We start from the raw sequence: 13,761 nt of genomic DNA, 5'->3' as shown, positions 1-13,761 counted from the left end.
GTTCAATCCCCCAGCACCACATGCCAGCCAGCTCTGCCCCCTGGTAGGCTGAGCTGGCCACACACACACAAAAAAAAAATAAATAAATAAATAAATAAAAATTTTTTAAAAAATATTAAAAAAAAAGTGAACAAATAGAAAAACTGAAAGAAGGGAAGTCTCTTTCTTATAGTAGAGTTCCAACTAATAAATGTAGGAGTAATAAAAATAGAAAAACCACTTGGCAAATACCACAATGGTAATTCTTTCAGGCCTGAAGATGCCAGAAGCAGAGAGGAGTGATCATATTTCTATAATCAGGCACCTTCTGGTTCTCCAGGCTCCATTAGGGCAGCATAAGTGCTACTCTCTGCCAGTGCTGGTTCAGGCCCCATGGCTTCAGTGAAAAGAAATGCAGCAATAAAAATGGAGAAGGCGGCTCCTCAGGCTGATAAATCAGAAGCATCTAGTTTCTAAAGAGAGAAAAGGGGCTGAAGATGTAGCTCAGTGGCAGAGCACTTGCCTAGCAGGCATAAGGCCCTAGGTTTGCTATAGGCAGCCAAGTTAGATAGAAATATTATAGGCAGTCAGACAGGGCTAGGCCCTTGAAGAAGATAGCACAGAAGACAAGATACCTTACAACTGTAAGGGGGATGGATGCTCCCGCTGTGGGCCAGACAAGATCAAAGACCAAACAAATGCTGACCTCCCTAAAGATTAGCATCTGGGATTGATCATCACCTTAAGAAAGCCAGGAAGTATCATTAATCCAACTACTACTGGCTGGCTACTGGATAAAGTCCTGTTCTATATTCATGCCCGCTTGCTACGTGACTTGCTTCCCCATTTGGTCCTGGACTTAATCAATTTTACCTGAGCAATGTTACCTGTAATCTCATTGGTTGGCCATAGTTTTGTCCCACCTAAGTGAGTTCCCATGTTCTCCACCCTAGACCTGCCTCACTGCATGGTTTCACTCTATAAAAGTCCCTGGAAGAGACAAATTCCCAGGGACAACCCACTTGGGCCCCCCTTCTGTCCCTATCTCAGAGAGAAGCTTTCCCATATCTATATCTCTATCTATCTATCTATCTATCTATCTATCTATCTATCTATCTATATTTTTTTTGTGGAACTAGGGATTGAACTCAAGCCCTTGCACTTGCCAGGCAAGCACTTATTCTACTGAGCCATCTCCCCGGCCCCTTCAATAAATATATTCTGCTCTTAACCTCTGTCTGTTCCTAAAGTTCATTCTTTTTTTTTTTTTTTTTTTTTTTCATTCTTTGGTTTTAAAGAACACGTACTCATCCCATGTACCTTTCAGGTTGGGAGGTTCATTTCCCCTATATCAGGTTCAAATCCCAGCATTAAAAAAAAAAAAAAAAAAAAAAACAAACAGAAAAGCCTTCAGTGCAGTTAATTAAATCAAGGAGTGACCAGAATATCTGTAGTTTCCCATAGGAATATAATTAATTTATTAATTTATTTAGAGAGGAGTCCTCACAATGTAGTCCAGGCTAGTCTTTTTTTTTTTTTTAATTTTTTTTTGTGTGTGTGTGTGTGTGTGTGTGTGTGTGTGTGTGTGTGTGTGTGTGTGTGTGTGGCCAGCTCAGCCCACCAGGGGGTGGGACTGACTGGCATGTGGTACTGGGGGATTGAACCGCGGTCCCTGTGCTTTGCTAAGCTTGTTCTAAGTAGGTGCTTTAGACCACTGAGTCATTTCACCAGCCCCCCAGGCTAGTCTTAAACTCACCATCTCACCATATTGTCTAGGCTGGCTTCCAACTCACAGTGATCCTCCTGCCTCAGTCTCCCAAATGCTGGTATTATAGCCACGTGCCACCATGCCCAGCAGGAATGGAAATTTCTTAAATATGAATTTCTCCAGATGAGAAAGAATTATAATATATAGCTCCAGTGTCAAGCCACAAGGTAAAAATGTTTCCAGATTCTAATAAATCTGCAGAGTTTAGCAGCTGCCTTGCCTTGCTCTCATGGTGTGAGTGCCCTACACAGGATCCTAGCATGCGGATGGATAGACAGGGTCCTTCCACCTCCTCAGCACTAGCTCCAGGCCTGTGCCATCCCCATTCCCCTTAGAGGAGAGCTGAAGTTCCTTCCAGCCTCGATCTTCCTGGAGGACCCTCAGGGACCCAGACAGGAAGTCTCATGGTGACAATTTCCTGCTCTTCTGCCAGGAACTTCCACCCTCCTCCCCAAACCCAAGAGCTGTCAGACCTACTCTCACTCTGATTCAGCTCTGAAACAAAAACAGCTGTAAACTGGATCCCAAATTCTGCCTGAAAGGCTAAATAGTGCAATTTAGTAATTCATGATTTCTTCCTTTCCCTGGGCAATGTAATGAGGAAAAACATGGAAAAAAAAAAAAAAGATTACTTCAATCTAGGCACAGTAGTACACGTTTGTAATCGCAGCACTCTGGGAGGCTGTGACAGGAGGATCATTTCGAGTTCAAGGCCACCCTGGGTTACATAACAAGCCTCTGCCTCAAAATAAATAATAAATACATAAATAAATAAATAAAATGAATAAATGATCTTAGCTCCTGTGCTAAAGAAAAATATATCATTTCCTATCACAGCTCTTCTGCTGCTGCTGCCAACTCATAACCATGTCACTTCCTGCCTCTGTTGTCAGCCAAACTGCCCACCACACAGACACATGAGTAGAAAGTGCAGCTCCACTGGCTCATCTTCACTGAGCTCCCAGTTTAGGTGGCACCAGGCATCCCATGATGCTGAAGAATAAGTAGAACGGTCCCACTGCAGTGGCAGTGGTGGTGCTGGTGGTGTGATGGCAGCGGTAGCGGCGGCAACAGCAGCAACAGCAGGCAGGTCAGCACTCAAATAATCTAGTGAAATTCTTTAGTGATGAAGATGCACTGATCAACACAATGAACCATCGTGGTTATAGTGATAGCGATCCTTCCAGTTTTGCTGAAGACGGACCAGAGGTCCTTGATGAAAAATGAAGTCAAGAAGACTTAAGAGTACAAACTGAAGGGATTAATTGCCCTAACCTTGGACAAGAGCACGAAGACAAGGCAGGCAGCTTTTGAAGGCATTAGAAATACGCCAGCTTCAAAAATGCCCTCTGTGTGGACTAGGCACCTGTTTAGGAAAGCACATAGGGACCAGGGTTCAATCCTGGGGACCGCATGCTGCACCCACCCCCAAATTCCCCTACCAACCCTCCCCCAAGCACACTGAGCCAGCAACAAAGTTCTGGTGTGGTGGCACACGCTTGTAATCCCAGCAATGGGGAGGCTGAAAACAGGAGGATCACTACGAGTCCAAGCTGCATAGTGAGACCCTGTACAAAGCACATAAATTTTAAAGAAATGCTCTATGGTATTCAAAATGGGTAGGATAGATACATAGTTACACTCTCTTAATGAATAGAGGGATTTGTTCTAATAGTGTTTGTAAATAGGATATCACGTCTGCATCTTGTACAGCAAATAACCACTAGAAAGAGTATGCAATGTGTTAATTATTGAAACTGTCCTACCAATTTGATTTGAAACTGTCTCATTGCTATTTGTCTCTCAATAAAATTATGGAGGGAAAAAAAAAGAAATGTTCTATGAATTTATTCCGGAAAGAATGACATTAACTGATGGTGTTGAATGCTACCTGAAAAAAGGGAAGGGTGATGAGCAGTGTGCAGCTGCAGTGTTGGCCTCTGTTCTTTGCACACAGCTGGGCCCTGGCATTGAAAGTGAAGAGATTTTAAAGACTCTTGAGCCAATCCTAAAGAAAATAATCTGTGATGGAACAGCTAGTACCCAGGCTGTGCCAACTTGTGCAACTTGCTTTGGTGTTTGTTCTTTTATTGCCACAGACATTACTGAACTGTATTCAACTCTGAACGTGTGGAAAACATCTTCACCAAGTCCTATCTCAAAGACTAAGACACCAGTGGTATTTGCAGCACCACTTCCACAGTGTTCCTCAGCAGCTTGCTTCTCTTGTGGACATTATTACTGACCACATGGCCACTCAACAAAGTGAAGGAAAGGCTAGTGATGCATTCCTATAAACTTCCAAGCCTGATTTCTTGTGATGACGTAAACATGAGAATTGCTGCTGGTGAATCTTTGGTGCTTCTGTTTGATTTGGCTAGATAGATGGAGAGTGACTTTTTTCATAAAGACATAGAATCTCTGTTCTGGATGCTGACGGCTTTGGCTACAGATGGAAATAGACACTAGGACAAAGAGGACAAGAGAAAGCAGTGTTCCATGTTTAGGGACATCCTGCAGGCAGGCAAGGAATGAGATTTTCCAAAAGAAACTGAACACATGTATATTGATATCTGGGTCAAAAAACACACTTATGACATCTTTAAAGAGATCTTTGGGGGGGCCGGGGAGATGACTCAGTGGAATAAGTGCTTCCCTGGCAAGCGCAAGGGCCTGAGTTCAATCCCCGGTTCCGCCAAAAAAAAAAAAAAATACACAGTGAGCCGCCAAAAAAAAAAAAAAAAAAAAAAAAAAGAGAGATCTTTGGATCGGGGTGAAGTACCACTTGCAGTCAAATGAACCGCTTCAAAATGTGTTTGAACTGGGACCCCCCCAGTGATGCCTGATGCTACAATGCTTAAAACAATGAAGATTTCTCATTTTGAAAGGCGTTTATATAACTGCAGCTTTCAAAGCATGGGCAAAAGTTTGAAGCAAAGGTCAGGGTGAAAGCAGATATTGAAGAATTCTTTTAGACTCTTCTAGATTTTTAGCACTTGACTTTTTCCTAATTTCTTTTCCTATTTTTAATGTATATAATCCTTAGAGACAATTTTCATCTTGGGTCAAGTTATCTCATTTTTGTAGGGGGGGATTATATATTCCTTCTAACTTAAGGTACAGTATTATAAATGACGAGTTCTGATTTATTGAATGTCCTCTAAAATAATCAGTAAACATGTATAAGTTTGGTTGTGTTCTATTTAAGAAATGAATAAAAAGATGGCATTTCATTTGATTTCATGTTGAAAAGGGTTTGATTTCTTATATTGTGTCAGAATATTTGCAATTTTAATGACACACATACAAAACCATTAACTTAATATCTTAGTTTTGAATACAGGTTTTTTGTTTTTGTTTTTTGGTGGAACCAGGGATTTAACTCAGGCCCTTGTGCTTGCCAGGTAAGCGCTTATTCTACTGAGCTATCTCCCTGGCCCCTGGGTACAGGTTTTATTTACTTATTTTCTCATTAAACTGTTTTAATGGGTCTCAAAATTCTATTACAGAGTTTGGTTAAGTTGTTTCCATTAAAAAGCATGGATTTTAAAAGCTAACAACTTAGAAAAAACTAGTAAGTTAAAAAACTGCCATACACACAAAAAAATGGTCCACAAAACATTCTCCTTTCCTTCTAAAGGTTTTATGATGCACTGTTATCATTAATCAGTCTTTCACTATTAAACTTAAATGGCCAATTGGAAGAAACAGTTCTTTTTTTTCCATAATTTTATTGATAAAAAATAGCAATGAGACAGTTTCAAATCAAATTGGTAGGACAGTTTCAATAATTAACACATTGCATACATTCTTCCCAGTGGTTAACTGCTGTACAAGATGCGGACATGATATCCTATCTACAAACACCATTAGAACAAATCACTCTATTTTTTAAGAGAGTGTAACTATATATCTATCCTAACCACTTTGAATACACAGATACAAAATGGACATACATCTGTATACCCTTTTTTTGTTAAGTTCCGTTATTGGAATATTATAGGTGGGGAAGAAACAGTTCTGAGACCGGTCTTCTGCTACTGATTAAGACTGGGGTGGCAAGTGTTAGGGATAATATTCATTTAGCTTTCTGAGCTTTCTGGGCAGACTTGGGTGATCTTGCCAGCTCCAGCACCCTTCTTGTCCTCTGCTTTGATGATACCCACAGCAACTGTCTGTCTCATACTGTAAACAGTGAAATAACCCAGAGGTGAATAGTCAGAGAAGCTCTCGACACACATGCGCTTGCCTGGAACCATGTCAACAATAGCAGCATCACCAGATTTCAAAAATGTGGGCCCAGCTTCCACCTTCTTACCAAACCAGCAATCAATCTCTTCTTTCAGCTCAGCAAACTTGCAAGCAATGTAAGCTGTGTGACAATCCAGGACAGGAACACAGCCAGCACTAATGTGGTTGGGATGGTTCAGCATAATCACCTGAGCAGTGAAACCAGCTGCTTCCATCAGTGGGTCATCTTTAATGTCACCAGCAACACTGCCAAGCCAGACATCTTTGACAGACATTCTTGATGTTGAAGTCCACATTGTCCCCAGGAAGAGCTTTATTCGAAGCTTCATGGTACATTTCAACAGATTTGACTTCAGTTGTGACACTGACTGGAGCGAAGGTGACCACCACACCAGGTTTGAGAACATCAGTCTCCACTCAGCCCACAGGGACAGTGCCAATACCACCAATTCCGTAGACATCCTGGAGGGGCAGCCGCAAATGCTTATCAATTGGGCGAGTAGGCTGAAGGACGCAATCCAAAGCTTCAAGCAGTGCGATTCCACTGGCATTGCCATCTTTACGAGTGACCTTCCATCCCTTGAACCAAAGCATGTTAGCACTTGGCTCCAGCATGTTGTCACTATTCTAACCAGAAATTGGCACAAAAGCTATGGTGTCAGGGTTGTAGCTGATTTTCTTAATATAGGTGCTGATTTCCTTAACGATTTCTTTGTATCTCTTCTGGCTGTAGGGTGACTCTGTGGAATCCATTTTGTTAACACCAATGATTAGTTGTTTCACATCCAGTGTGTAAGCCAGAAGGACATGCTCACAGGGCTGTCCGTTCTTGAGATATCAGCTTCGAATTCACCAACAGCAGCAGCAACAATCAGGACAGCACAGTCAACCTGAGATGTGCCTGTAATCATGGCACAAAGTCCCTGTGTCCGGGGGCATCCACGAGGGTCACATAATACTTGCTAGTCTCAAATTTCCACAGGGAGATGTCAATGGTGATACCATGCTCGTGTTCGGCTTTCAGTGTGTCTAATACCCAGGCATACTTGAAGAAACCCTTCCTCATCTCAGCAGCCTCTCAAATTTTTCAATGGTTCTTTTGTTGATGCCACCACATTTGCAGATCAGATGGCCGGTGGCAGTGGACTTGCCAGAGTCCATGTGTGCCACAGTGACGATATTAATGTGAGTCTTTTCCTTTCCCATGTTGGCTTTGATTTAGTGGTGGTTTTCACTACTCCTGCTCTCTTGCACCAAACAGGTTGTGAAAAAAAACCCAAAAAACTGGATATAGGTTTTAGAAGCTAGTTCCTCAGGAAAAGCTGTTTTTTTTTTTTTTTTTTTTAGATTGATTGACTGACTGATTTGGCAAAAGGTCTCACTATGCAGCTCAGACTCATAGTGATCTTCTTGTCTCAGCTTTCCCAGTTCTGGGATTACAGGCATGTGCCACCATGCCTCATTTTGGTGGCTGGCATGGCCATTCAGTACTGGGGATTGAGTCTGGGTCTTGTGCTTGCCAGGTAGGAGCTCAGACCACTAAGCTATCTCCCCAGCCAGCTGAGGTATTTTTTTATGTTAATGAAGATTTTATCATTATAAAAATAAAATACTGTAGTTTTAAGTTTCATGGCTAATAACTTTATTTTGTGGTACCAGGGATTGAACTCAGGACCTTGAGCTTCCTAGGCAGGTACTTATGCTACTGAGCTATCTCCCTGGCCCCAATGGCTAATAACTTTAATAACTAAAACAGGACAGGCATGGTGGCACAGGCCTGTAACCACAGCACTCTGGAGGCTGAGTTAGGAGGATTCTTGTGAATTTGAGACCAGCGTGGGCTACAAAGTGAGCCCAAAGGGCCAGGGAGATAGCTCAGCAATCTAAGTGCAAGGACCCAAGTTCAATCCCCAGTACTGCAGGCATGACAGCCCTGCCCCAGGCCTGCCAAACCAGCCAACAGAAACCTGGGGAGACTGAAACAGGAAGATCACTATGAGTCCGAGCTGTGTAGTGAGCCCCTATACCAATAAGTAATTTTTTTTTTGGTATTTTAGGGAAGGGTCTACAGGGTGTTCAGGGTCTCACTCCTAGATCGGACTTGTAGAGATCTGCCTGTTTATAGCCTCCCAAGAGCTGGGATCACAAGCACATGCCACCATGCCCAGTCTCAATTGCTGTCTCAGCGTGACCTAGGGGTAGGACCAGCATGGCAGGCCCGAGGATTGAACCCCCAGCCAATGTGCCTTCTTTGTAGGTGCTTTAATCCACTGAACTATTTGGCTGGCCCTCAAAAAAAAAAAAAAAAAAAAAATATATATATATATATATATATATATGCTCAAGACCAGCCTGAAGCACACAGTGAGACCTGTCTCAAAAAGACAATAATTAATACAATTAGTAGTGAAAGTTAATTCTGTCATTTTCCTATCTTATGCTATTTACTACATGGAACTGAAAATCAGCAATTGCTGGGTTCTTACAAAATTGGCAGGCTCACCCCTGACCTTTCATTTATATGTATCTATGTAGTTTTTCTGCACAAACTTGGAACTCTTCAAATGCTGCTGTATTTTAAATGGATTAGCGATTTCAATGTTGTCACTGGGATGAACAGAGGAATTATACACTAAAATTTGCAAGAGCTACAGTCCATTGATTCATTTTCAGCTGCTGGGAATTTGTATTGAGTTAGCCTGGGCTGGAAAGGTTGCTGTTCTGAACCTCTCAGGCAATAACACTCATTTTATCTACTGTGTGAGAGGTTGTTCTTATCATTTGGAAATAAAGATCTTTTCATACTGAATGTGTTTTTCTTTTTTAAATTAATTAATTTATTTATTTTGTGTGTGTATGGCCAGTTCAGCCCACCAGGGGGCGGGGCTGGCTGGAATGTGGTGCTGGGGATTGAACCGAGGTCCCTGCACTTTATGCTTAGCTTAGCTTGTTCTAAGTAGGTGCTTTAGACCACTGAGCCATCTCACCAGCCCTTGTTTTCTTATAGGAGAAACATTTTTATAACTTAGAGGTATAGGGTTCAAAATATTCAAGACAGGTAGGAATGCTGTATGTTTGGAAACTTTAAAATGAAATATAGAAATGAATGAATGAAAGAGGCTAAAATGGCTGACAGAAAGTATGGTTACGAGCAGAGTATTTACACAGTTTCACGGTATCTTCCCAACAGGTATTTACTGTTAACAAAGGGGAAAATAGTAACTTTACATTACTTGGCAGATTGTCACTTAAGCCACCGAAGTTACTGTCACCAGCAATGGGACAAACTGGCATCATGTATCTTCTAGGAAGCACTGAAGACACTACTTCCTTTTGGAAGTTGTCTTGCCAAAAATACATAACTTGAAATTAGTCATGGGAAAACACCAGACAAATCATAACTACCTCATACAAGCCAAAGAGGAAATGCGGAGCTAGTCTACGTTGAGAAACAATAACAGACGAAAGCCAAGCATGGCGGGTACATGTCTAAAACCCCAGCTACCTGGGAGGCTGAAGCAGGAGGATCACGATTTCGAGACCAGCCAGCCTAGGCAACACGAGATCCTGCCTCAAAGCAAAGCATTGATAGGAACATATACTGCACTTGATATAGCCAAAAGGCCGAGACGTAATCAAAACAAAATAAAAAGGGCTGGGTGTGTAGCTTAGTGGTGGGGCGCTTGCTTACCCTGCGCGAAGCAATCGGGGGAGGGGCGATGCCAAACACATTAACATTTCAGTAAATCCTAAATCGTATGTTGTGGTATTCCTCGTCTGGATAAACAGCAGCTATATAAGAGGCTAACAATTCGGGGAGCTGAGAAAAAGCACTGGGAGCTTCGCAGGATGCTCCTTTCGCAGCTCTCGCGCAGGCCACAGAAACGTACGTATCAGACGTGCCTTAGACTCGCCGCCACGCCACTCACCGCTCCCACTTCAGGGCAAGCTTCGCCAGGGTCGGCCACGTCCCCAAGTGCCCCGCCAGCGAAAGGACTCTGATAGGACCTGAGGGTCTCGAGTCTTCCGAAGAATGGCGACCCAGGCAACCCGAGAGACCTGTCGCGTGCCCCCTTCTCTCAGGATCGCCAGCCCAGCTGCTTCCGGCTGGCCTCGTTGCCATAGCGATCGGAGTCCGTCAGCAGCGGCGGTCGGGTTGCACTCTGCCTAGAGCTCAAGTCCTGCCGGCCGGAAACTGAAGCCCCGAGGCCAAGTTCCGGCCTCTGCTCATTCCACTTTTTGCGCAGCCGCCAAAAGGAAATGTGACAGAAGGATGGGGCTGCCGGGTACGGGATCCCTGGATGATCCGAGGGCGCCCCTGCACTTCACACGCACTGTGTCGCGGGGCAACCCGAGGGCGGGACTCTGACACACAAGACGCCCCTTCCTGCTCTGCAGGGCGTCGCTTTTGGGGGCCCCAAAGCGTTGAACTGAGCCAGGGTGACGTGGAACTCCGTGTGGGGGGCTGCTGGCACCTTGGGACTCTAGGGGAGAATCCTTCACATCTCCCCAAGCTCCTGATCTTCTCTGCTGGCTTCACATTCCCTCTTCTCAGGATGCCAGCCACATTGGACCTACCCTGCACCAGTATGACCTCATTTAAACTAATTATATCTGCAGTGGCCAACTAATTGTATCAGGCCATTCTGAGGTACAGGCAGCCAAGACTTGAGCCTGTGCTTTGGGGTGCCGACTGTGTTACCCTCCACCAACTGCTTCCCCTGGGCTTTTGTTGGGCTCCCAGAGACCACCGTGCAGTCCTTGTCACAGAGGTAGAATAGCACAGGCTGAAGGACTTCAACAGTGTCCCAGGGAGTGATCCTTCCCATGTGCCTGAGCACAGCTGGCTGGGCAGTGGGGGAGTGGGCCTAGATGGGGTAGGCAGTTGTGGCACCAGTGTAAATTCCCTGCTGGGTCCTGGGAAAAGGTGGATCCGGAAGCAGGGCCTATGATGTCAGCCAGGAGTACCCCATGGATGATGTTGTCACCTGTACTTTATAGATGGGGATAAAGGTGCAGGAGGTCAGGTGGGGCTCCGGGATATGTCTTCCATCCACTCCCAGATATGTGCCTGGCTGAATGGCCAGCCAAGTGTCCTATGAACAGGCCACCAGGATTGGTTGGGCTGAACAGTGACTGAGGGGATGTAGGATGTGACTCTACTGGAAAAGATAACACCCAGGAAGGACAGGTGGGACTGGTCTTATCCAGAGGAAGCTAGTAAGCCTAACAGCAGCTACAGTCTCAGCCACTTCCCAGGGAGGTCAGGACAGAGGCAGAGCAGGGTGCAGACGCAGCAGAACGGAGTGCTCCCTGTGAGGTGGATGTGGGCTCCTCCCAGGGCCTCTTGTCCGAGTATCCACCTTCCTCGAGTGTTCTGTCTTCTGGAAACAGCAGGCGGTTTGAAGGGGTCATGGGTGACAGGTGACATCCTTACACTTTTTAGAAAATGTTTTTTATGGAAAAATAAAAGTTCGTAATCAGTAAGAGAATAACAATAGTCATTGCCCTGGGTGTATCATTATGTTCAAAGTAGTTACGACATAAAGCAAAAATATCCTTACAAAAAAGAAGCATAATAACACAAAATCTTTCTTTTCAACAAACTAAGACAAACCAGTAGTATAAATGAAACCAATTAGCAAATATATTGAAAGATTTTTAGAACAATGGAATGAAGTTTGGGGAGATAACAGCGGTCTAAGTGCCTGCCTGGCAAGCACAAGGATCCCGGTACCACATGCCATGCTGGCCCTGCCCTGGGTGCACTGTGCTGGCAATAATTAATTAATTAAAAGATTTTTTAAAAACAAAACAATGGATCAGGCAGTTTAGGGAAAGTATTCTCACACGGTAGCCAAAGCCTCTTGAGACCACGAGATCTACTACTCTTGGAGTAAAAAATGAAGAAATCAAGGTTGGGGCAACTAAAGGGCTGGGGTGGCCTTTTGCTGAGCTGGGGCTGGGCCTGCTGCTGTCACTGCTGTCAGAAGCCCACATCACTGGCCCTTGTGGGTTGCTTTGCACTGTCAGTGCTGAATCACACAGAGGAGGCTGTATTCCCAGCCAGCAGGAAGGTTGAGCAAAGCTGCTTCCCCCACCAGGCTGAGAGTTGGCAGGCAGCCCAGATGGCTCAACCATCCCATACACCACAGCCTGTTTGTTATTCTCACACCCTTGACCTGGCCCGGAGAAGGCCTGGGCTACTCTAGAACTGCCCTTGTGAGGGGCAAGAGGTTCATGACCTCGCCTCCCTGGTTTGGGTGCTCAAGGCTGAAATCACAGTGGCTGCAACGTGGGCATGACAGGGTGCAGATACACCAGAGATAGATGGCTGAGGTGTGTGAAGCCTCACCATCAGCAGCAGGGGAGTTAAGACCAATGTGTCAACTCTGGGACCACTAGCCAGCAGGGCGTGGTGAGAATGCACAGGCAGGCTGGGGCAGGCAGAGCCCCAGGAATACCCATTCAAGCAGGGGACACCTGAATGATGTTTTAGGCTATGAACAAGGCTTGGCTGGGGCTGAGCAGGGACAAAACTAAGGTCCACCCAGCCTCCACCTGGATAATGGGCTACAGCAGGGGTTAGGGGAGGGACAAGGACCAGCTGGGCTGGGGCCATGGCCACTTTCTACAGGTCCATTACTTATTTGATCTGTGTGGTCCAGGCACAGGGTTGGGCTGGACAGAAGAGCAGCAGAGGACTGCTTCTGGGTACAGGAAGCTGTGCGGCTCACAGGCAGCCTGCACAGGGTGTTGAGAGAAGACAGGAACCTAGAAGGCTGCTCAAGATGGGGGAGGGGGCAGCCTTCCTGAGGGCAAGCAAGACTGAGTGGACCCCAGGGCATCTGGCTGCAGGGGCATTTCAAGGATGCCCCTGCAGGCTGGCCCTGGGTTATCCACTTGAAAGATGTAGTGGTCATATCACAACAACACCAAGTGGCCCCTAAAAAGGACAAATGTGGAAGGAAATGAGGCTTTTTGCTCTCTCACCCTCACCCAACCTCAGGGTGACACAGCCTACTGAGATTCTGGCTTCCTTGCTCAGCCACTCCAGAACATTATAAGTGCGTGCTTGTTTTATTTATTTATTGGGGCAGGGTTTGTTGTTGTTTTGTTTTGAGATTGGGTCTTGCTATAAAGTTCAGGTGGGCCTTGAATGCACTCTATAACCTAGACTGGCCTCCAACTCTCTGAAGTCCTCCTGCCTCAGCCTCCTGAATGCTGGGATTACAGATGTGCACCATAAAACCCAGCTAAATGCTTGTTTTACACCATTAAGTTTTGGGAATGATTTCTTACATACCAGAGAAAATGCATCCAGTCCTGGTTATGGTTTATATCTAGTGGTCCCCCCAAGGGCTTATGCTCATAGGTGGAACTTTGGGGAGGTGACTGGCTCATGGGGCTTGATATGCATCACTGGATTAGTCCACTGACTAGTTTACATATAGTCGTGATGTGGTCAGCTGAAGCCTGGTTGGAGGAGCTGGGTCACTGGGGGCGTGGCCTAGTAGGATCTATCTCTTTCCCTTCCTTGACTGTTCTCTGCTTCCTGCCACCATGTCTTGAGCACTTTCTCCCCTGCAATGCCCTGTGCCATGCCACCCTTCCTTGGAGCCAGCAGACCATGGACTGAAACCTTTACAACTGTGAGCCAAAATAGACCTCTCCTCCTTTAAACTGTAGGTGTGGGATACAGTCTCCCAGTAACTAAGACAGTGCCCAAGTGTGGGGGGGGGGGGATTCAACCCAGAACCAGA

At 45.2% G+C, this 13,761-nt stretch overlaps 1 protein-coding gene and 1 pseudogene across 7 annotated transcripts in view; one reads left to right on the top strand and one right to left on the bottom strand.

Moving 5' to 3' along the window:
• Positions 1-10,012, bottom strand: part of Ccdc57 (coiled-coil domain containing 57) — a 114,519-nt gene extending 104,507 nt beyond the window's left edge. For 5 of the 7 annotated variants that reach the window (XM_023699207.1, XM_023699211.1, XM_023699210.1 and 2 more), the window contains exon 1: positions 9,928-10,012. The gene's annotated coding sequence lies outside the window, so the exon portion shown is untranslated. Of the gene's footprint in view, positions 1-8,484; positions 8,750-9,888 lie in introns of those variants that run through there. The other 2 variants (XM_023699208.1, XM_023699209.1) reach the window with 2 other exon arrangements.
• LOC101564361 lies at positions 2,797-4,696 on the top strand (annotated as a pseudogene).
• Positions 10,013-13,761: the final 3,749 nt, after the last annotated feature.

The sequence above is a fragment of the Octodon degus genome, unplaced genomic scaffold, assembly GCF_000260255.1.
Source record: "Octodon degus isolate 3935 unplaced genomic scaffold, OctDeg1.0 scaffold00112, whole genome shotgun sequence".
NCBI classification, from domain to species: domain Eukaryota; kingdom Metazoa; phylum Chordata; class Mammalia; order Rodentia; family Octodontidae; genus Octodon; species Octodon degus.
The sequence above is the reverse complement of the archived record's forward strand: the minus strand, read 5'-3'. Positions and strand labels throughout refer to the sequence as shown.